Consider the following 22,771-nt stretch of genomic DNA (forward strand, 5'->3'; position numbering starts at 1 on the left):
TTAAATAGATTTTAAAATGTAATTTCTGAAGGATCATGTGACATTGAAGACTGGAGTAATAATGGCTGCTGAAAATTCAGCTTTGGCATCACAGGAATGATAAAATAAATATCAAAAATATATATTAAAACAGTTATTTTAATTGTAATACGCTGGTAGTGTAATTCAAGGCTGTTATTAAAGGAAATACTCAATGTAGTAAACCAGAAATCAGCTGTTTCACACCAGAACGCTGTCACTTTAAATGCACAGTGTTTCATTTTATTTCAGTCTGCCATTAGGGTTGATCTGGTAATTTTACACTTTTTTTTTTTTCAAGGAATGTGTAGTATCACATTCTAACCAAACTGTCAATCATAACAGGTGTAAATACAAACACCTACATCTACTGCTAACAATACTAAATGCATCAAGTACCTAATGCACACAAAGCATGGGCCAAATGTATTTATTCTGTTTTTATTCCCCAAATCCACAGAAATGATCCCTTCTCTTGTGATGGGAACATCTGCTCTCATTCCTCTCTGGATACGCAGGCGTCTAAGCAGAGGCCTTTCGAATACACAAGCTTGCACCTACAGTCTATAAATAATCCCGGCACTGATGAAAACAGCTAATAGTTTTGCAGGAGAGAGGGAGCATAATGAGATTAGGTAGCGTTCGCCGTTCTCTGCTTGGATATTGCATGTTGTCATCACTGTTCTGTGGTGCTCAACCCTCTTTTATTGCACGTGTCGTGTAGGAGGCAAGATCCCAGTTGCTTTTAATGCATACAGTAGCTATATTTAAACAATCAAAGCCAGCCCCGACCCCCGTGAGCCCACGACAACACGACACTGCTAAAATAAAGCAAGGCCACTTCACTTCAAGTATAAAGAGAGTACATCATCAGCCATGCCAAACAAAACATACAGCTGTGCTACATGAGGACTCGCCCTCATTTTCCAAAAAAACACTCTAGTCATTCCATCCATTACCACATGAGACTAATTTCCCCTCTCTACCCATAAAAAGCACTTCACTTCGTTTAATGCTCTCTATCAAGTGGCTAAAACATGAATCTATGGTGCAAACTATTCTAAACGGGTCGATGAGTGTTGGCCTGAGTCCCATAAGAGATCCTGGCTGTACAGTCAAGATGGACAACAGTTGCGAGCCAGGCAGTCCACCTCTAAACCCAGCGGCAAAAAAGGAAGCCAAAAGCAGAGTGATCTGTTTAACACTCAAATCAATACAGATAAAATGCTACATGGTGTTTAGAGGGCAAAATGGCTTCTATCCAACAGCCTCACAAATTTCTCAATACTCAAAAGTAGGGCTGGATAATGGACCAGATGACCATTAGGGTCCCCTGGCCCTGTATACAGTGTAATTTGGCCACTAGGGCCCCGGGCCCCAGCTTCTACTTTTAGGGGCCATTCACACAGAACATTAAAAGACGCAAGGCAGTGGACTGTACAGAAAAGATCAAGGATATGTTTTTTTTTTTTTTAAGTTGAGCTTTTGAGGGCCAGTTTTTTTGTTTTGTTTTATTTTATTAGAATGATTTCTGAAGGATCATGTGACACTGAAGACTGGAGTAACGGCTTCTGAAAATTCAGCTTTGAATGACATTTCATGAATGAAACTGCAAAAGACGCGAGTACAATGGTCAAACATGTTCGTCTAGAGCATGTTTAATGTGGAATGTAAAAACACGCTCTTTATTCATCAGATATTTATTCTAACAAAACATTTTCTTTTGACTGCCAAATCACCCCTGTTGTTTAAAGTAGGATATAGGAGGCCAGCAAGACCATCCCAAATACAGAGACTGATTTTGAGCAAATTCGCACTAGTCATCATGACGAAGCTGTGTATCCTTCCTTAATGAGAGTGAGTGCCATTAAATGAACTTAACGGATGCCATGCCTTATCTCTCTGAAAGACGCTCTTCACCCGGCCTCATGCTGGGTTGTCATTCTATTTCAGTACAATCAGCAGCACTCACTAGAGAGCTCTTTTTAGGATGGGCCCTTGTGTTGGTACATCCCAAAAAGCACTTACATATGTCATATTCTGTCAAAACACTGTGCCGAGTTCTTATTAGGTTATCACAGTACTGTCCCCCTCAGAGGCCACCGCAGCGTGTGTTAAATGTTGCAATTAGCATTCTTGCTTGAAGCAGCCTCCAGTTCAGGAAGTGCCAGTAAACATTTTCCAAAGAAAAATCACAAACCCTGGCACATTACTTCACAAGTTCACATGAAAGAAAAAACTATTTGGATTTTATTTTATTTTTGGGCATTTTTATAGCATTTCATAATAACACAACGTATCAGACAAGGAAATACAAACTTCTTGTAGCTCAACTGGGAGAGCAAATAAGGTGTTCAGTTACTGCACATTCTAATGAAAAGCCTTGCCATATGTATGGCTAAAGATTTTAATTTTTACATTTTTAAATATATTTAAATATAGTTACTTATATTGCATCATGCATTTTCAGTCATTTTTATATATTTTCAATTTAAATATATTTACACTACCGTTCAAAAGTTTGGGGTTTGGGCAGTGTCTCGCTACAATGAAGCTGTAAGTTTAATTACTTCAAAAGCAGCGACGTTACAACCTTCTTGCTAAGCAATATAATGTAGTGATTCAGTAGCAAATTTAATTTATTAATAAATGTCACGGGGCAGCGGTAACAAGTTTAACAAGACTTCGCAGAGATTGAGGCCCCGTTTACACGATGGGAAAACGCAGATATTTCCCTGCGTTTTGGTCTGTCATTTACACGAAAACGCCGTTTTTATCCCAGAAAACGATTATTTCTAAAAACTCCGGCCAAAGTGGAGATTTCTGAAAACGCCGGTTATGTGTTGCCGTGTCAACTGGGAGAAACGGGGTTTTAGGTTCTCAAACGTCACATTATGCGCCAGAAAATGCTTACGTCATGTGAGCGCCCTATGTTTAGAGTTTGTTTTGCTGTTAAAGTGATACTCATTTTTACTTTTGTGCAAACGCTTTTGGCCTGTTTGCATTTGCTTCGCTGTCTGTCCACACGAACGAACCTCGCGCCATGTCTGTTGTTTTGAAAGGAACAGGAAGTCGCTCGTGCTATTCGTTGTTGTCGATTTTGAGGATTCTGATTGGCTTGCATGGCTTTATCCTTCTCCCTACACTGCCGCCCATTGTATTTATGCGGGTTGATGTAAACGACAACTTTTTTTGAAAACGATGTTGTGTGCACGATGTTATTTTTGAAAACGGAGGGGGAGAAATATTTGTTTCTCTAAATACCCGGCTATGTGTAAATGTGGCCTGAATGAGAAAACCAGGCTTATGTGGTGAGCTAAACAAGGTAATGAGACACAGGTGAATGTGATAATGGATGATGGTCTGGGCAAAGGATTATGGGAATGGAGTCTGTGGATGTGTGGTGATTGTCCGGGTTGAAGTGCCCTCTAATGGTAATCCCGGGCACTCTCACTGGTGATCGTTACAGTATGTGTGTGTGCGCACATCAATGAAAGCAATGCATTAATATAGAATGGTGATTAAACTGACATGGAACTATGTGTGCTTTAAATGGTTTTATAGCACACCTTTCAGCCAATCAGAATCAAGAATTCAGACAGACCATGGTAAAATTGAGAAATATATTTCCTAAAGCCATGCTTTTTACGACATATAGCATTTCAGTCCCCCTTTGACGGAAAGCAATGAAAATCGCTTTGGATAAAAGTGCCTTTCATCCTGAAAAAGGAAGATTTCTTTTTAATATCAGCATGTGTCCTTTATTGTTAAAGGACAAGGCTTAATTGTTGTGGTCTCTGTGGAATTCAGTGAAGTGTTTTAAGTGTAGTACTATTATGTCGGCTTTGTGACAATATCTCGAATCTTTTTACAGCCGATTATCAACGAGGATATTTAAAAGAGGAGCATTGATTGGACTCTTGACAGTAACAATCAAGAGAGGATAAAGCAACGGTCACTTTTCTAATGAAAATGGCTTTGATGTTCACTCGGTGTTGCCTTGAGCTTGCTGCAAATGTCAACCACAATGCTGTTTACTGCATTTTTATTAGAATTGCTTGAGTAATAAATAAACACTGTATATTGAAGCAAACACTAAAACATTTAGACAAAAATACAAGAATAAGTAAATACATTTTAATCAATCATAATTTTACCAACAGAATAGACCGTATTCGTCTAAACCCAACCATGTTGATGACGACATAAAAAAGACTTGAATCGCTGTGTTTGAGGGATTTGAATGAGCAGCAGCAGTCCATGTGGGTGGTTACATATTGTTTCACCCGTAAGAGCCCTTTCTCAATCAAGCCCATCTTTCAAACTTGATTACAGCAAGTCTCTGTAGCCTGAGAATGGCACTCTCACTGAGGAGAAGAGTGAAAACAAGGACAGATTTCCACCTCTATTAAAGCCTCTCAAGAGGCAAGGTCATTTCTGAAGCAAAGTAGATGGTGGAAAAGCATCTTCTAGGGCACTTGCTTGTATTGCTAAACAGGTAAATCCATGAAATTAAACAAGGTACTTATGAAATGCTTCAAGGTTGGGCTTTGTAGCAAAGCAGCATGAGTTAGTTTGTGAGACAGGTTAGTGTTGCCATAGATAACAGCATGGGAAGCGCTCCTGATGATAATACCTTTGCAGCATCCTGTGGCTCATCTGCTCAGTCCCTGCAGGAGATATGTGAACAATCGATGCTGTTGATTTTCCACAGCCAGGTCCTGATGAATGACACTCAACCATGTCTACCCGAGGCGCATACTGACGTGACAAGCATTTCTTATACTCAGAGGCGGTGTTATGACTGCTCCAAACCCCATAGAGAGACAATAATGAGTTATGAAACGTGGCCAAAAGATGCCCATAAAGAGGTTAATTGGGAAAACGCTTTTTGCAGTGAGAAAAGTGAACATAAGTTGCCCATTAACATTCTGTATCATATTGACACTTATTGAGTCTAAGAATACCAAAGGAATGTAATCAGATGAGGTGGAAAAAAATGTTCATTGGTGCACATTTAAAATAAAACTGTTCATAATCTTTAAATCAACATTCCCATAACAACATACTATTTAGGTATTATGTTCATATGACCCCTTATGATTTGCACACTATATTAGGTTTGGACCAACATTAGAGTGAGCTAATGATAGAATTTAAAACATTTTTGGGTGAACTATCCCTTTAAGATTCATCTCATCAACCTATATAATCTGACTTGAGTTAAAAATGACACCCACCTGCAAACTTCTGACTTTCTGTGAGTGGCCTCCATGACTTTAAGAGGCTCTTCTGTTTTAAACACCTGGCTATGCAGCTGGGACATGAAAAAGCAGGCAGGCATACAGGTGAAGGCGGGTTTCAGCTGATCTCATCTCTCATCAAAAAGCACTTCTGTTCTCTGTACGTCAGAAGCTGATGTCTAAATCCAAACTCTCCACCTGGGCCTTCAAGGATTCAAAGTCCTTTATAGAGCCGGCTGAAAAAAACTCAACGGTATAACGAAATTCCCAGAGGGACAGGCTCAGTCCAAACTATACCTTATTTATCACCCCCTTCTCTCTTTATTATGCTCTCTTTAAAACCTGCATTATTGACATGAGACTGCATTATTTAATAAATCACAATAGAAAGAGACTAACAGTTTCAAAATAAGAGTTTGTATGACTAAAAAAATCTAATTATAAAATATACTATTTGCTTTTAACTAAACCACTATCTGAAATACTTACCAGAGAATCTGTACACAAGACAATTATTACCAGAGAATCTGTACACAAGACAATTATTAAGCTGAATTATGAAAAAATAGACTATTATATCAGGCAATAACTGTTATACACTTTACTTTTAACTCTAAAATGCTTCTTTTTTTTTGTTACAATATGTTATGTAGTCACCAAAAATGGAGCTTTTGTAATTCCCACACTACATTTTGTTCTTCGCACTGTTCGTGGCTGCCAGACCAATTCATTCGAGCTACAATGTCACGCTCTTTCACAGAGCAATGAGATTATATTCATTTAGGCGTCTAGATTATGTCTATTGCATCATAACTCATTCACACTCTCATAAATGTGTAAAAACAAATGCAAAATAACCATATAAACTGCTATAATATAAACTCACAAAAGCATGTGTGCAAAAATGTATTCTTATGACATAATGTTCTTTACTTTTGCTCTGTGTTAAATTTCTTACATAATAAATTAAGGCTTGAGTCTTTTATTATGGTTCATGATTAAAACGTAACAATGCAGAAGGGGGCAGCAAATCTTGGGTGGCTTTGAAAGAACTGCCAGGTGGCCTGGGCCAAATTCACCAATCTTTTCTAAGTACCTAATAACAATAAATGAATGAAACATTAGTACCTGGAGATCTAAAAACAACCATGCTCGGTAAGTCAGTGATGTAATAGTGTACCACGTCGTGCATGTAAACTGTAGCTCTGTTTCAGGGTGCAGTGATTTCGAAATGGGTCTTGATTAAGCAGAAAAGATTTGCACACAGGCCCAGCAAACGCCACAGGATAATCCACAACCCTGAGGTCACCTCTTAAAAAAATCATTATAGTCGCAACAAAGCCTGTGTGTTAATCGCCAGACGAATCGATTGCTAGTCGCTGCAGGTTTCTAGAAATTCATAATCAACGTTAGAAAAAGCTTTAGTGTAAGACTGCTTTTGGATCACCTGAAGGTCAAGAGCAGAGTCTGAGCTTTGCAGAGAGACCAAGTGGACACGGCTGATGCTTTTGACAGCAGCTGTGAGATGCGTTTCCTAATGGAAATATGATGATAGGGTTGTCAGGCTTTGAAGAAAAGCCAGAGACAGTTTAACAACCTGGAACTTGTCTTTTATGGAAATGCACACCCTTGATATGCATAAGGGTCTTAAAGGAATATTCCAGGGTTTAATACAAGTTAAAATCAATTGACAGCACTCGTGGCGTACACTTACAATGGAAGTAAAAGTTTCAGTAGTACAGATGCAAGACACATAATGCAAATTAACAATCATGGTATGAAAAAATTGCTTACTGACCTTTTCTATGTAAAGTTATATAAAAAGCTACATGTAACTTTGTTGCCATGACAGTGTGACAACTAAAAGAACTGCAAACATTATGATTTAAACCGCTTTACAGCTCAATAATACATTTTTAACAAAAAACAAAAAAAAAAAACGTATATAAAATACAAGCTTACATTTCTACTTTTAAATGCTCCAAAAATTGGCTTCATTTACTTCCACTGAAAGTGCCTCACCTCTTTTTTAAACTTTTTATGATAATCACCAATGTCACATTGAGCTTAACTTGTATTAAACCCTGGATTTCATCCATTCATTTGCTCATCCATTCATTCATTCTCTCTCTATGCCAGTGGCCACTCTTCTGATGGTATCTAGTGAAGAAAGAACAAACTAAAGTTTTCACCAGTCGCACTGTTGACTGATTCAGAGACATGAGCATTTCCTTAAAACAATTCACTGCTCTCTAATCTCAGTGATTCTCATGACACGGCCCACTGGAGCTGAACAGCAGTGGCATCTACACAGGGCCTTAAGCAATCCAGCCAACACTGTCAGAACATAGCACACATGAATTAGATACTATAGCAGGACTAGAAAAAAAGGAATCACTGCCAAAGCTGACAGAAGCTCAGCAAGCTCCAATTTAAAGACAACAAGAAATTACAACTGACCAAACTGGTTGCATCCGAAATCTTAGGCAGCTGACTGACAATGACTTCTCAAGCAGTGTTTACGCATGAAGGCACCTCACGAAAATGATTTCGGACAGATTTCTTAGGAGGCATAATGGTTTAATGATCTACAACAAAATAGAGTTTTGATGATAACTAAGCAAATATTCAATTACTACAATACTAATTTCTCAATTAAAATTACATCAAAAGTTGAAAACGATGGTCAAAAATGTACATTTACACACAAACTGAATAAAAAACGCACATTTCAGACACCATCTTTATTTTTAAGCATAACTGTCACAGAATGGAAAGCGCAGGATTGTGGGATATCAAAGGCATCTATGCTGCCCTAAAAAATCGATCAGATGACAGTATCTCAGGAGACAGGAAGTGAAGCTAACATTGGATTCGGACGTACCTTGGTGCCTTCCTAGCTTGGAATGCGTCCTCTAAGGGCAGCATTTTTAAGCTTTCGAACACATATTTGTGCACGATCCCTGAGTTTTGCAAAAAAAAAAAAAAAAAAAAACGTTCTCCGCTTCAAAACAACTTTTGTAGACATAACTATTCTCATTTATCTCAATTAAATAGCAATATAAAGCCCACATTTCAATCAAACCATGATGGATAAAACCGGTATATCTTTATTTCTCCATTTCCAAGTCATCCAAGACACCATATCAGAAATTACAATAGCTTCAACTCAGCGCATATATATTGCATTTGTCCCCCACAGCACTTTCAGGCACAAATAACTTGCACATACTATGCATATATCATGAAATGTATAGCTTTGAAACCAGAACATGACCAAAATAATAATAATAATAATTTACAAGATCTTATGGTGAGAGTGCAGCATGTTCAAAGAAACATGAGAAACCAAAGCCTCGGAGATCCCCTCTATCACAGTAAAGCTACACCTGCCATAGAGATATTAATAAAATAATATAAGATTGCTTATTTGAATGAATTTGACTAAGTTCTAAGTGTGATTATGTTAATTTACATTAATTATGTCATAGCAGGATGATCTTGGAGAGAAAAACAAAGACAACAACCTCCTTCACCACCAACACCATCATATCACAAGCTACGAACATGTTTCTATCTTTGCTTACAAAGTAAATGATTACTGTGCATATAAGGATAGCATGTGAACTGCTGATATGTATCCATGGCAACATAAGGTCCAATTTGTTTGAAAAAGATAGAAATGAAATGCCTTCATCTATTATAGCACTGGTTAGATAACAATGCATTAAATTCATATTTATTAATGTAGTATAACTACATTATACATCATCATACTTGAAATTGCATTTCATTTTAGACTCCCTAATTAAGCTGAAGACATCCAATAATCTAGATTGTTAGTCTCTATATTAAGCGTGTTTCTGGAAATAAAGAGCTATGCCACTGACCAGTTTTCCTTTGAACAGAAGGATGCCAATTTTCCCACACAACATTAATATTTACAGTGCAGTGCCATCAACCAACTGGCTTTAAAGTATTGCAGGTGGCTGGGTTCATTACAATCTTCTCTATAATTAGATGACTAAAGATGACAGATGGGCAGAGAGAGTAAATACTTTAAAAAGCATCCTGAAACACCACATTTTCAATGTGTTCTTGTACCATTATATTTGGGGTTTTGTTCATGTTTTGTTGGCAGAGACGGGAAATCATCTGATGGTCAGGCAAAGGGGTTCCCTTACCTTCTGACCAACAATTTTCCATGATTTTTCTACCTTTTCATGATTAAAGAGTCTTACGAATCATTTTACAAAGTTTATAATCATCAAAAGCAATTTATTGCTGATGAAATATATTAAAGATGAGCATAACTATAAAAATGTGCACCACTGTTCAAAAGTTTGAGGTCAGTAAAATTCATGTTTTTGTCTCTAATGCTCACCAAATCTGCATTAATTGGGTCAAAAACACAGTGAAAACAGTACAATTGTGCAATATAATTGCAATTTAAAGTACTACTTTAATACATTTTAAAATTGCTTTACCATTCCTCAAGTCTTCAGTGTCACATGATCCTTCTGAAATCACTCTAAGAAGCTGACTTGGTGCTCAAAAACATTTATTATTATCAATGTTGAAAACAGTTGTGGTCCTTAATATTATTTTGGAGACTGTGATACTCTTTTCTTCAGTATTCTTTGAGTAGAAAGTAGAAACTTGTTTGGGGGTGTAGTGCATAATCAATACAGAATACTTTCCCATGACTTTTTAAGATGCTATTATCTTCAATGGCCATAAGAACCACAGAAGGAGGAATCAAACCTACATTTCCTGCATGAGCTCTATGAATCCAGACATAGCCAATGTGTTGGGAGCCCCAAGGCCACAGCTCCAACGTAAAAGTGGTCCCTCTGTCTGAAACCCTGTCTAGAAATACAGTGATTGATTACAGTGAAGTGTTATAAAACTACATTGAACCTTTACAGAGCATGTTATGAAGCTGAGGTCCACAGATATAAACCACGAATGACTCATTAATACATTAATCTCTAGGCTGGCTATCACCAGACTAAGATAAATCTTTTAAGATCGAACATTAGTCTGGGGAGTCTGCTCTGTATTTTCTACTGCGCAAGAGACGTAATCAACGGGCATAGTTCAAATGACTCTGTACGCAATTGGATAGTCCTTCAACCAATCAGACCAACGATCCAGGTGGCGTACTTTGCAGAGCGATGCGAAAACGTGTTGGTTTGTAGCATTGATCAGCGTTTTGCAGAAGAAGCAATGGCAACAACCCAGTCTAATTAATCTCTATAATAGATTTAGTTTCTTTCTGCAGATCTTATTATTTTTTTGTTTCCAATTATCAATCGCTGCATTTCATTTTGCCGATACTGATCTCCATTTAATTTTACTGTTATTGGTCATTATTAAAATTTGCCAATATCAATCACTGTTTTCATTTCACCTAATTACTCTGCTGACATACAGTCTAAATGTGCCACACCTCCAGAAGCTCAAATGAGAGAGTTCTGTGTGACTGAGCGAAATTAATGGAGCAGACTGGGATAAAACAGGCAATGTGGGAGTCGTGAGTGGGTAGAACTCAGCCGGAAAAGCCTTGGCATGGATTGAAATTGAATTAGTCTCTGTGTATCGGCACATTTTTTGATTCTCTGCAACTTTCATTTCAGGAGAGAGAACGTAGGATGTGTGGCCTCTATCGGATCAGATTTGAGGAAAGAAAAAATGGAGAGGGGGGACACCGTGGAAAGCAGAGCAAAACGTTTGATATTGACCTCTGTTTTCTTTTTTCTGTGAGATGAAATGAGACAGCTGGTGTACGCTGTGCTTGCTGTCAGTTGGACTGCTTTCTTCTCTACCCCATTTGCTTTGGACAGTGTTCAAATCAGTAGCATCTGATTCCACATTCTCATTGAACAGCCACCACCAGACATAAAAGTAGGAAACAAAGGGAAGGATGCTTGGCGGCGTCCCACTCAGCCAGGGCTCTGAACCATTTAGTGGATTGCAAATCAGGCACGGTGAGGCTGGACTGTGGCCCCTGAGATCTAATCAGAGGCAAATGGGTGATGTGGGTGTGCGATATCATGATTTTTGATCATGAACGATTCAAACGTCTCTCCAATCTGCTTTTGAAGAAGTATCGTAGTATCGTAAAAAAAACGTGATCTGATATTTTTGCCATATTGCCCACCCCTATCCACAGCAAAGAGTAAATACTTAAAGACATGAAAAAGTACAGCTACTGAATATTTCATATAATTGTTAAACATTTATACAAGCATGCATTAGTAGCCTACGACATTCTAGCAGCATGTTATAAATCGCAACAATCTAGTGAACAGAATGCTTTGGCATGAATGTAAAAAGCAGCACAGCAGACAATAGGGACCCTTTCATCTATTATTTGCAAAAGAGACGCATATGATTATTTGCCCGCATAAACAAACAACATGCACATTCCACAAATCCATTTCCTGCGGTTGTTATACATCTGCGGCTATATTGTTTGAAGTGACGTGCATGTGGGCCAAGCTTTGCCTTTGTAGACTTATAAAAGGAAACAGCAAAAGAATCAGAATATTTGTGGTAAATGGGATATAAAGCTTAAGCTCTACCGATTTAACAATGTTGAAAATGGTCGTTAATATTACAACTCATGCAGAAAACAACACAAATGTACAAGTGAACTTCAGCTATGCACTAGTCAGAATGCTTGTCGCATTGTAAATATGCACTTTTTGTAGCAATGCCGTAAAACAAGAATGAATAACTATAAAACAAAGAATTCACAATAATGTAATAAGATTGTGTACTTATTTTAATGTTGTTAAGCTCAAGTTCACACAACACGACAAGGACTGATTTTGTTAAATGTTCATACAAGTTTAAATTATTACGTAATGTTTTAAGTATATAAATATATTTTCTTATAATTTTGTACTCTCATTAAAATGTTATTTTCAAATGTAAACAAATGTATGGGATCATTATGATTTTTTTAAAGAAATAAATACTTTTATTCAGCAAGGATGTATAAAATTGCTCAAATTGACATTCTATTTCAAATAAATGGTTACGTTGAACACCAAAGAATCCTGAAAAAAAGTATGCTTTTCACAAATGGACAACTGTTTTCAACATTGATCATAATGATAAACGTCAAATCATCATTTTTCAATGATTTCTGAAGGATCATGTGACACTGAAGACTGGAGTAATGATGATGAAAATTCTTGCTATCACAGGAACAAATTAGATTTTAAAATATATTAAAATACAAAAGTTATTTTAAATTGTAATACTATTTTACAATATTATGATTTTAAACAGTTAGTCTGCAATATTTTGGTTACACTTTACTTATAAGGTGACGTAGTTACATTGTACTTACTCTAAGTACGAAGTAATATTAATTAACTACATGTTACTATTAGTTGTAATTATGCATAATTTACTGTAACGTGTAACTACGTCACCTTAAAATAAAGTGTTAACAATATTTCTTGAGATCATGTCATGTGATTTTATTCAGAGAAGACTCTAAAAAGCTAACTGATGTTTATTCACATCTTCTAAGCATCCATTCAGTCTATTGTCTTTATTGTTTTGTGGTGCAAACCACTCCAGATGTAAGCGATCGGCCGCAGATTTGTCAATTCCAAAAAACCTGCACAATGTGTTCATTACAATTGAATTGTGTGTTAGCAATCATGAAATACTGCAATCAGAGATGCATCAGAATAAAGGAGACAGATCAGGTATAGGCTTAACTGTTGAATCAAAATACAAGCATTTTATATTACAGAATACCATGTGATAGATCAACAGAGGACTTATCCTGGTAAAGACTGCAGCTTTTCATCTAAAAATAGAGTATGGATTATGGTACAGTGGAAACATTTACTGTATTGATAGCATACTCTGATCTAGCACAAAACCTTATGGCAATGTCATATTTTGATCACACCTTTTGATAACACCTGATAGATATGTAGAAAAAAAAATATGTATAGTTGTAATGAAAGCCTTATATTTGAAGATCACTGGTCTGAGTTGTTTACCTAGAAACTCTCCCTCACAAGGGGTGGAAGGTCATGCTTAGACGATTCTGATAGAGATCTTACCTTCACATTGATTCTTAGAAGTCCCTCAGAGGCCCAATTACAGCATGCCCTCTCCCCATCTAAGCCCAATAAATGGACCATGCAAACTAAAGCCTACTGATTTCCAAGCTGTTTTGGTTTTGCTGGACCCATAAGATCATTGGAGACATTGGAGGAAGAAGTCAGCCTGTCTCCGAAGCCCTCGACTAATTAAGTCCCTCGTTGCATCTACACAGGTACTCCATGTTAAAGTCCAGCTTTAGATTCTCGGTGTAAAAGGGGAAAAGGGCCAAACAGAAAACCAAAGCCAAAGGCTACAGTTTCGGCAGATGAATTGGGGAGGAAGGGAATTATTGATGTGCGACCCTACTGAAACACTGCTGCCTCAGCAAAGCTCAAGGATCTCATTCATTTTGGCAGTGAGGGAATGTGTGTTGTAGCAGTAGATTACACCAGTTGTGTTTGATAAATGCATTAGGCTGAATAGATCAGCAAACAAAATATGATCCCTGCAGTCCTTTTAAAAGCCTCTAGCTCATTTATTGCCATTACCCTAGAGGTAAATGGCATGGAAAATGAGCATTTTCACAAAGGAAACCATTAAGGGAAAAGTGAAAGCTTCCTTTACAGCATATGTATGTACATAAATGCAATCTCATCTGACTACATTGACAGTCAATAAAGGACTGATATTCCTTCTGTTATTCAATTTTGGAAAATTTAAGCTTGACCAATCAACAGAAGTCACGGAAATGAACCAACATTACTCAGCACTAAGCAAATTAATTTTACCATGAGCTACAGTACATGCCTTATTTTGATTAATATCAATATTCCTGTATTTAAGATTAATACAAAAAAAAGATCAATTATGTCCTGTAGTTCAGGTTTAAGTTTCTGCAAAACCAGCAGTCCCTTTTGCAGATCTATGAAAAGGACTGTATCACAAAAAATAACATTTAGAAAGAAATACAGCTTGTTAATTTAAAGATTAATAGACATACACTACCATCTATAAGTTTGGGGTCAGTAAAACATTTTTTGAAAGAATTATGCTCACTGTAGTTTGTTATTTTATAAAAAATACAGTAAAAACCCATTAATGTGAAGTGTTTTACAATTTAGTGATGGCAAATGTGATTTTTTTGCATCATTACTCCAATCTTTAGTGTCACACAATCCTTCAGAAATCATTATATTATGCTGATTTAGTGTTTAAGAACATTTCTTATTATTTCTTATTATCATCCATGTTGAATACATTGTGCTGCATACATTTGTGGAAACGTGACACTTTCCCCCCCAAGATTCTTCGATATATAGAAAGTATAGTATTTATTTGAAATAAATCTTTTGCAATATTACAAATGTCTTTACTGTCACTTTTGATCAATTTAATGCATCCTTGCTGAATTAAGTATTCATTTCTTTCAAACAATAAATAAATACATTTTGAATAGTATAGTGTATATAAAATATATCTTTGAATCTGGGGCAATGTAGCTGATCCTAAAACTTCTAAGAAGCACATACAACTGTTTTGTGTGTAAAACATCTAGATTTCACTCAGACTTTCAGGAGGAACAACATAAAATCTCTTTTTGTCAGTTTTTTCCTCTATTGTGTACAGACTCACAAACAGCTCGTAGAAGGAAAACATTATTCACATCCCTCATTCCCACAGTAAATGTGGGCTATATAGTATCTCGGACAGACACATTTATATTAAAATTATAATTTTGTATTCATTTATCCAGAATGTACCTGGGTCTACTCTGCTTCCCGCTGATGAAAGTACATTATCCTCATTGACTGAGCAAGAGCCTTTTCATCAAATAAATAATTTTGTTTATGTCTTGGTTAGTCATAATTTTACTCCCTTATGACCCATCACCATTGGTAAGCCATGGAAACTTGAGAAATGAAAAGAAATGGACTGATCAGGGACATTAAACAATAATTTCAGCCTACTGCACACTGTTAACAAATCATATGATATATGAGGAAGAAAACACACCAGCAGGCAGGAGCCCTGGCTTCTCTCTGCCTGACATCCAATAGTACTGAGGAGCTGAGCCGTGATGGCTCCATGTCTCATCCTCACGATCTCCATCGACCCATCTGTTCAGATAAATTGATGGCGCTCAGAGAGCATCTTCTCCTCTATGAAGTCCCCCCATGAGCTAGCAATTCATTTGCTCCCAGACCTTGAGTTACTCCCAGTGCTTGCCAAAAACAGGCACACAGATTTGTTGGCCTGCTCTGCCACAGACAGCAGTTCTGTTCATGTTTACATGGGGTTAATGAACACATCTCTGTTGGTTTGGAAAGGCTATGCGAAGAAAACAAGGTGGCATCATGGACCCCCAAAAGAACAAATAAAAAAATTTGAAGAAAAAAAATAAAATAAAAAAAAAATCTACTTTCAACAAAAAAAAAAAACTTTTTGAAAAAAAAAAAAAAAAAGATTGGACTACCTACTGTACAGGCAAGATCATTTTTCCTGTTGTAATTTAATAATTCATGCTACAGAGGGTTAATGTGTCAGGCTACTTGTCCATCGGGTGGGGGCGGGGGGTAAAAGCTTTTTTTGAAATATTGACGCTGGTCCCTTTATGACCAATTCGGTGCAGAGGATGTTGGTCCAGGAGCCTGTTAGACATATAATGTTATTTTATAAATGAAAGTACTGCCGAAAGTAATGGTGGATTGCTTTATACACGTATCCCACCTCTCTATTGCACCCTGTGTTACACTTCCCTCCCACCAAGGCCTCCTTTTATTTCTGCTGCTACCTGTCAGTAAATGTTTATATTCTGTATATACACATCACTCCTTCAGGATGTGAACCTGAGACATTGGCATTCAGCTTGCTTTTTAATCGAGCTATATTCATTTTTGCCAAGAATAGACCTTATTCAGAGCAGTGCCATGACAGGTATGAAAGCGAGGCTGTGAGCGATAGACTTACGGGTTTTCAATGGCATCCGCTGTGAAAAAAACAAAAAACAGTATAAATCTCCTAGATCACTTGTAATTTTCCACAGCTCATATTTACGGGAATTTGAGGTCAACTGAAATTTCTTGGAAATATATTTTTGCAGTGTTTCGTCAGCAGTACAATCCAAAAACACATTAAATAACAGTACTGAAGAGATGCATGTACATCCCGCACAGTCTCGCTTTCATTCCTGTTAAACTTAAAGATGATGCTGATGTGAATAAGGTATAGATGGCTAAAATGCACCAGAACAAAAGGTTCAGGTGCAGAGCATAGGCCAGCCTCAAGGTCAGATAGACGGGTGAAAAAACTTCTGTAACTTCTCAAGCTCTGAAAAGAGTCATGGAAGAGATGGCTACATTCATTAAAAAGGAATTAAGATGAATAGCCATTGTAGGGCACTGCCATCAGAAAGTAATTTCTTTTCAGCACAGTATACGTCCAGAGATAGTGACAGGCCATTACAAGTTTAGTGCCTACAGTGTCCTACAGGAGGATACAGAACAAGAGAGACAGAGGCAAAAAGAAATGTGAGAGAAGAAGGAAGGTGAAGGCAGGCAAGAGTAGTATACAGAGTATTAGGAAGAGCCTAAGAGGGAAACGAGTGAATATTCTTCAAACCGGATGATGGATGGTTTTGTCAGCCATGTTTTTTTTGTTTTGTTTTTTTCGGTCCTCATGCTGATCGCTTCATTATTAAGGTTTTAATGCACAAGCCCATTAGCTTCTTTAAGATGGCCATTAACCCTCATGCAAACTAAGGAAAATTGACCTTGTAAAAAAGGAAAAAGAAAGAGAGAGACCTATGGTGATCCTGAATGGTATACCAGGATTCGTGATCATTCTGTGGTGCAATGTTAAAGATGTAGTAAATTACAGTCACTCAGGAAGTATTGTAGATTATTGATCTGACTATTGGATTTGTTAATATGCATGGAGTCAGACCCTTATCTATTTGTTCTCTAAAAGAAATAAAAAGAATACACAGATGAGGGGAAGAATAAGAATATGATTAACATCATGCAGAGCAAAGAAATGAGTCAAGTAAAGATTAACTTAAAAACAGCACCATCCAATTAGCACAAAAAATAAACAGTCCTTTCATCATCAAGAATTGTTGTTTGCAACCTTCCATATACGCACACTGTATGGTAAGATTTTTGAAAGTTTTTAAAAGAAGTCTATTATGGCAAATTAACAGCAAATACAGTAATATTGTGAAATATATTTACAATTTAAAATGTATATTTTAATATATTGTAATAAGTAATTTAATACTTTGTTTGCAAAGCTGAATTTCTAGCATCCATTACTCTAATCTTCTGTGCCACATTTCTTATATATTGTTTTCTAGAATTTATTTATTAATTCAAAGTGTACCTATATGCCATTTTAAAATGTCCTATAGTTTTGGAGGTCTCCTACTGTCATACAATAGGTTTACAGGCATCCAAGGTAAACACTTCAATTTTATTCAATATACATTGCACATCACCTCACTTCTCAAAGAGTCTAAAAATAATTCCACCTCTCTAACCCCCTTCTTTCCACGAGCCTACTCTGCTCTGATTGGTCAGATGACCCAGTCTGTTGTGATTGGCCTAAAAAGCATAATAGGGGCACTTTGAAGGCTAAAAACTCCATAAGTGTTTGTCAAGATTACATTTAAGTTAAAAAAAAACAATCGCCAATTAATTCTGCAAAACAATGCTTCTTTAGCTCAAATCACTAGACAAAAAAAAGTACAGATCACAATTTACAGTGCAAATTGATGTAAGACCAGTCTGAATTCACATGCATTGCATGCATGACAACACCACCATTTGCAACATTTTGAATGCTGGACATTCTATCAATGATAGAATCACTGATCACTGAAATCACTCCCTCATATACTGCAGTAAGTTTGTGCACTATACATGCAGGGCTTCAAACTGTAGTTTTGGTTTATATCGTCATTGCCATGTTTCCATTTAATCTCCAAATCAGTACTTTACAGCTCATTAGGCCCAAAGAACATTAGTGAAGCTTTGATTGGTGTTCAAGACTAATTGAGTTTACATGTTTTACATCAATTTGGCTTAAGCTTTTTCTGCACGTGATGATCCACAAAGTGTTCTGTCCACAGCATGACAACCATCATTCCACTAAAATTGCCGTCACACAACAATGACAAGGATGATGCCATTTAGCTGGTTATGAAAGGTTATCATCTAATGTTTGAACCGATTAGAGATCGGATACAAATGTCCATAAGAAACAAGGTAATCACATTGCAGCCATGTCTGCCCCCTGGGTCTCAGTACTGCTGCAGTAAAGGCTCAGTGAATCTATCTGCCTGGATTAACATGCCCAGATAAGGCTTGAGTTGACAGGAAAGCCAATTAAAGCTTTACCATCCCTTATGAAAAACCCTGCATATATGCATTCAGTGGCTTAATGAGTTGTAAAAACCAAGTCAATATTATCCCATGATGGTAGTACTGCAAGTTAAAACTGGTGGTCAGAGCTGCATTTATTCTGTACAGAGGGGGCAGAAGGTCATTATTTGTATAAACACACTTTAATGCTCTGGTCTTAGCATATTATATAATATATAGGCCTAGTACATACATACATACAGTAAACACATGCACATTCACATTATTATTATTATTATTAATTATTATGAAACTAATTATTAAATAAATTTGTGTGGTGTTTGTAATAATTTATACAACGAATGCTTGAAACAGATTGGTTTACAAACGTTTTAATGTGCGCAATTATCAGGGAAACGCACGGCTAAAGTAGTTCCAGGCAGGTCTTGACCGCATTACTGTTGCATATCACTTCGCCAAATGATTTCAATTATTTCAAAAGGTCTTATTTCAAAGGTCAAAAACAGCAAACGAACCAAAAACCAACAATGACACTGACCAAGCAAATAAAGTAAACAATGGGATAAAAATGACAAATTATTTCCATGTTTTTTCGCCACAAAATTACATTTTATTATGTATGGACAGCACATGCTCTTTCTTCCTCTCGAACGCACACACACACACACATTCACTCATACAGTACGGACACACTCGCACAGAAACGTGTTGTTGGCGCTGCTCTGAAGATTTTATCAGTAAAATAGTTGAATGATTTAAAAGCTACAAGACAATTCTCACTAGCAATATAATAAGAGCTCTGTTCTTGGCGCAAATAAACGTAGTTTGCTATTAGTAGAGATGGTGCTGCCGAACACTGTTGAGAAACGCACAGACTCAAGTAATCCATAAACGCTTGATAACGCTCTCTCTCTCTCTCTCTCTCTCTCAAATAACTGCATTAATAATTGCATTAGTCTGCTATCAATGGCTCAAGCCTCCATAACTAGCTCTAAAATGACGTTTTGGAATTAGCAACGGAGGCTTGGGATTAGATGCGTAAGAAATTAGTCCTAACGAGTGTTTTAAGGACAAAAACCTGACATATGAGCAGAATAAGCAGAATAATTGACTCGAGCCGTTGAACTAATAAAAAATGATGCACACCCGAGGTGTAATGGCCACTCCGCTCCTCTCCGCTTCCTTACATTTCACATTTCCGGGGTTCTCCAAGCGGAAATCACCATAGTTGGGAAAACGTCTATAGCAGGGAATGGGAGACGACAGCAAATATAATTTTGTATTGGCATTTGCTCCAATAGCAAAAGAACAATCTGTGATGGCATTTCCACAACTTTCCAAAAGAGGGAATAATATATTATTATATTGATTGATTGAGAGATTGAGAGATATGAGAGATTGATTACAGCAGTCAGAAAAGAGAAATATGTCAAATTTGCCATCACTCCCTTGGCCGTTGTATTAGAAACACGTACTCCTTTTACTCAATTTACTGCCAAGGTAATGTAACACATTTGATAAATGTGGCAATGCGTCGTCACAGTCTGTGAAAATGGACCATAATAATTCTTATTATTGTTATTATTAGTTTTAGTAATTCAAAACAAGTAATGCTGTTCTACAAAATGTAAAAAAATAAAAAAAATAAAAAATCACATAAATTACATATTTTGTATTCTAAGATTGCAGTTGGATTCAAAGATTATTATGTCGAATAGCTAAGGTAAGAGACAATCATAATAACAGCAGACGATGACTCATACAGTTCTTTTAAATAAACAAATTACATATTTTGGTGCCTTGAAACATGACATGTTATTATAACTTAATTTTACAAATTGCATATTCACAAGCTCTCTTGACTCCTCCGCAGTTTGGTTGACTCTACGCTGTATTCCATTGAAACAAAAATTAGCATTTAATATGACACAGCAATAACATCTTCCCCAGAGGTACTGCAGCCATATCACCCTGTAGCCCAAGACTGGTTGCCCACTGAAGCTAAGCAGGGTTGAACCTGGTCAGTACCTGGATGGGAGACTCCTGGGAAAACTAGGTTGTTGCTGGACGAGGTGTTAGTGAGGCCAGTAGGGGGCGCTCACACTGTGGTCTGTATGGGTCCTAACGCCCCAGTATAGTGACGGGGACACTATACTGTCAAAGAGCACTGTCCTTCAGATGAGACGTTAAACCGAGGTCCTGACTCTCTGTGGTCATTAAAAATCCCAGGATGTCCTTCGGAGAAAAGAGTCGGGGTTTAACCCGGCATCCTGGCCAAATTTGCCCCTTGGCCTCTGTCCATCATGGCCTCCTAATCATCCCCATACATACTGATTGGCTTCATCTCCGTCTCCTCTACACCAGTAAGCTGGTGTGTGGTGGGTGTTCTGGCGCAATATGGCTGCCGTCGCATCATCCAGGTGGATGCTGCACATTGGTGGTGGTTGAGGAGATAATTCTAGTATTGGGTGCAGCTGATCATTTATTATGTTATTTCAGTATGTATGGTATAGCCAAGACAGTACAAACCCTTGGGGCACCTGCAGGGATTTTAGTCAAAGCCGAATATCTCTCCGAACGTTTCATTCTCAAAACAGACCAAATTTAGCCAAATACAACAACACTGATATTTGAGATGGTTTAATAAAAAATAAAACAATTATTACATATATTCTTTTATATTTAGGTTATATAAATGTTTTCAACTTTCATAGTGATATTTTTATTATTTTAATAAATATTATAATTAATATATATATATGTGTGTGTGTGTGTGTGTGTGTGTGTGTGTGTGTGTGTGTGTGTGTGTGTGTGTGTGTGTGTGTGTGTGTGTGTGTGAGATACTTTACTGTTACTATATTGCAATATATTGAAAATATGCTAAATATATGCAAAAATATACATAAAAATGTATAATTCATGTACATATTCTTGCATCCACCACAATAAATCACATACTTAAACAAATATTCACACACCCAGCATATGAACCACCAACAGATCTAGGTCACTTTAAAAAAAATGGAACATTTAATTTTCCAGTTACCAGTGGCAAATCCATTTGCAGGATATTGGATCACGAAGAACCGAAAAAGGTGTTCAATAATGCAAGACTTCCTCCCATGAGTGGCAAAAACCAAAGTGGTGAAGCTGTAAATGGACACAGGATCTGCTTAACTAAAATCCGGACACTACTGTGATTTATTGTTACGGTGATGAAACGTTAATCTCTGGCAGCTCTTAATATAGATACACCAAAAACTGCACCTAAAAGTCACACAGACAAAGAAAAGGAGAGTGTGGGGTGGGTGGTATATATTGCATGCAGTATGAGTTACGCATCTCATATAAAACAGCATATGTTCAGATCTAAACTCTGTCCATGACCCAAGCCAGATGGGCTTTGAGTCCCTCTCGGAGCATGCTGACAGCACAACAGGTAAAGAGAACAGAACAACAGGCTGGGAAGAGATCAGTCTTCTTTGAAGATAACGTGCAATGAAACTCGGGGTTTCAGAGGCACACAATCTTCTTTCAGTTCTCACTGTTAAAGTGACTGAATGTTCCCTGTCCTCACATTTCACAGTGTTCAGACATACAGTCCAAAAATCATCATCTTAATCAGTCCTTTGGTCTTGTCTTCCAGTAAGTTTTTAATACTGAAAATTAATTTTATTTAACATGTTATGGATTTTTGTTAGTAATTACATTTTTTTTCTTTTTAATTATTTTCCCTTACTTATTTTAATGTTAATTTTCTTTCTCTTTATTATGCCTATATAAAGCACTTTGAATTACTATCATGTATGAAAAATGATATTATAAATATAAATATAAATATAAATGTCCCTTGCCTTAAGCATTTTTTCAGTGTATACACAAACTGTAGGCTCTGTTTTCACCCCAGCGCTGTCCATCTGCTGCTCAGACGGGAATAAACTTCACCCAGTGTCAAACTCATGAATTTCAAGTCAAGTTCGGTGCATGAACAGCAGCATCCTCTGAATACTTGATTCCCTCTCATTCCCCATACCTGTATCCACATCCTCTCTC

General features: G+C 37.0%; 1 protein-coding gene across 17 annotated transcripts in view; it reads right to left on the minus strand.

Annotated features, from left to right (window-relative positions):
* The window catches only part of rgs6 (regulator of G protein signaling 6), a 66,032-nt gene that overhangs the window by 18,267 nt on the left and 24,994 nt on the right, over positions 1–22,771 (minus strand). The gene's annotated exons all lie outside the window — the stretch shown is intronic.

The sequence above is a fragment of the Scardinius erythrophthalmus genome, assembly GCF_964197995.2.
Source record: "Scardinius erythrophthalmus genome assembly, chromosome: 11".
Taxonomy (NCBI): domain Eukaryota; kingdom Metazoa; phylum Chordata; class Actinopteri; order Cypriniformes; family Leuciscidae; genus Scardinius; species Scardinius erythrophthalmus.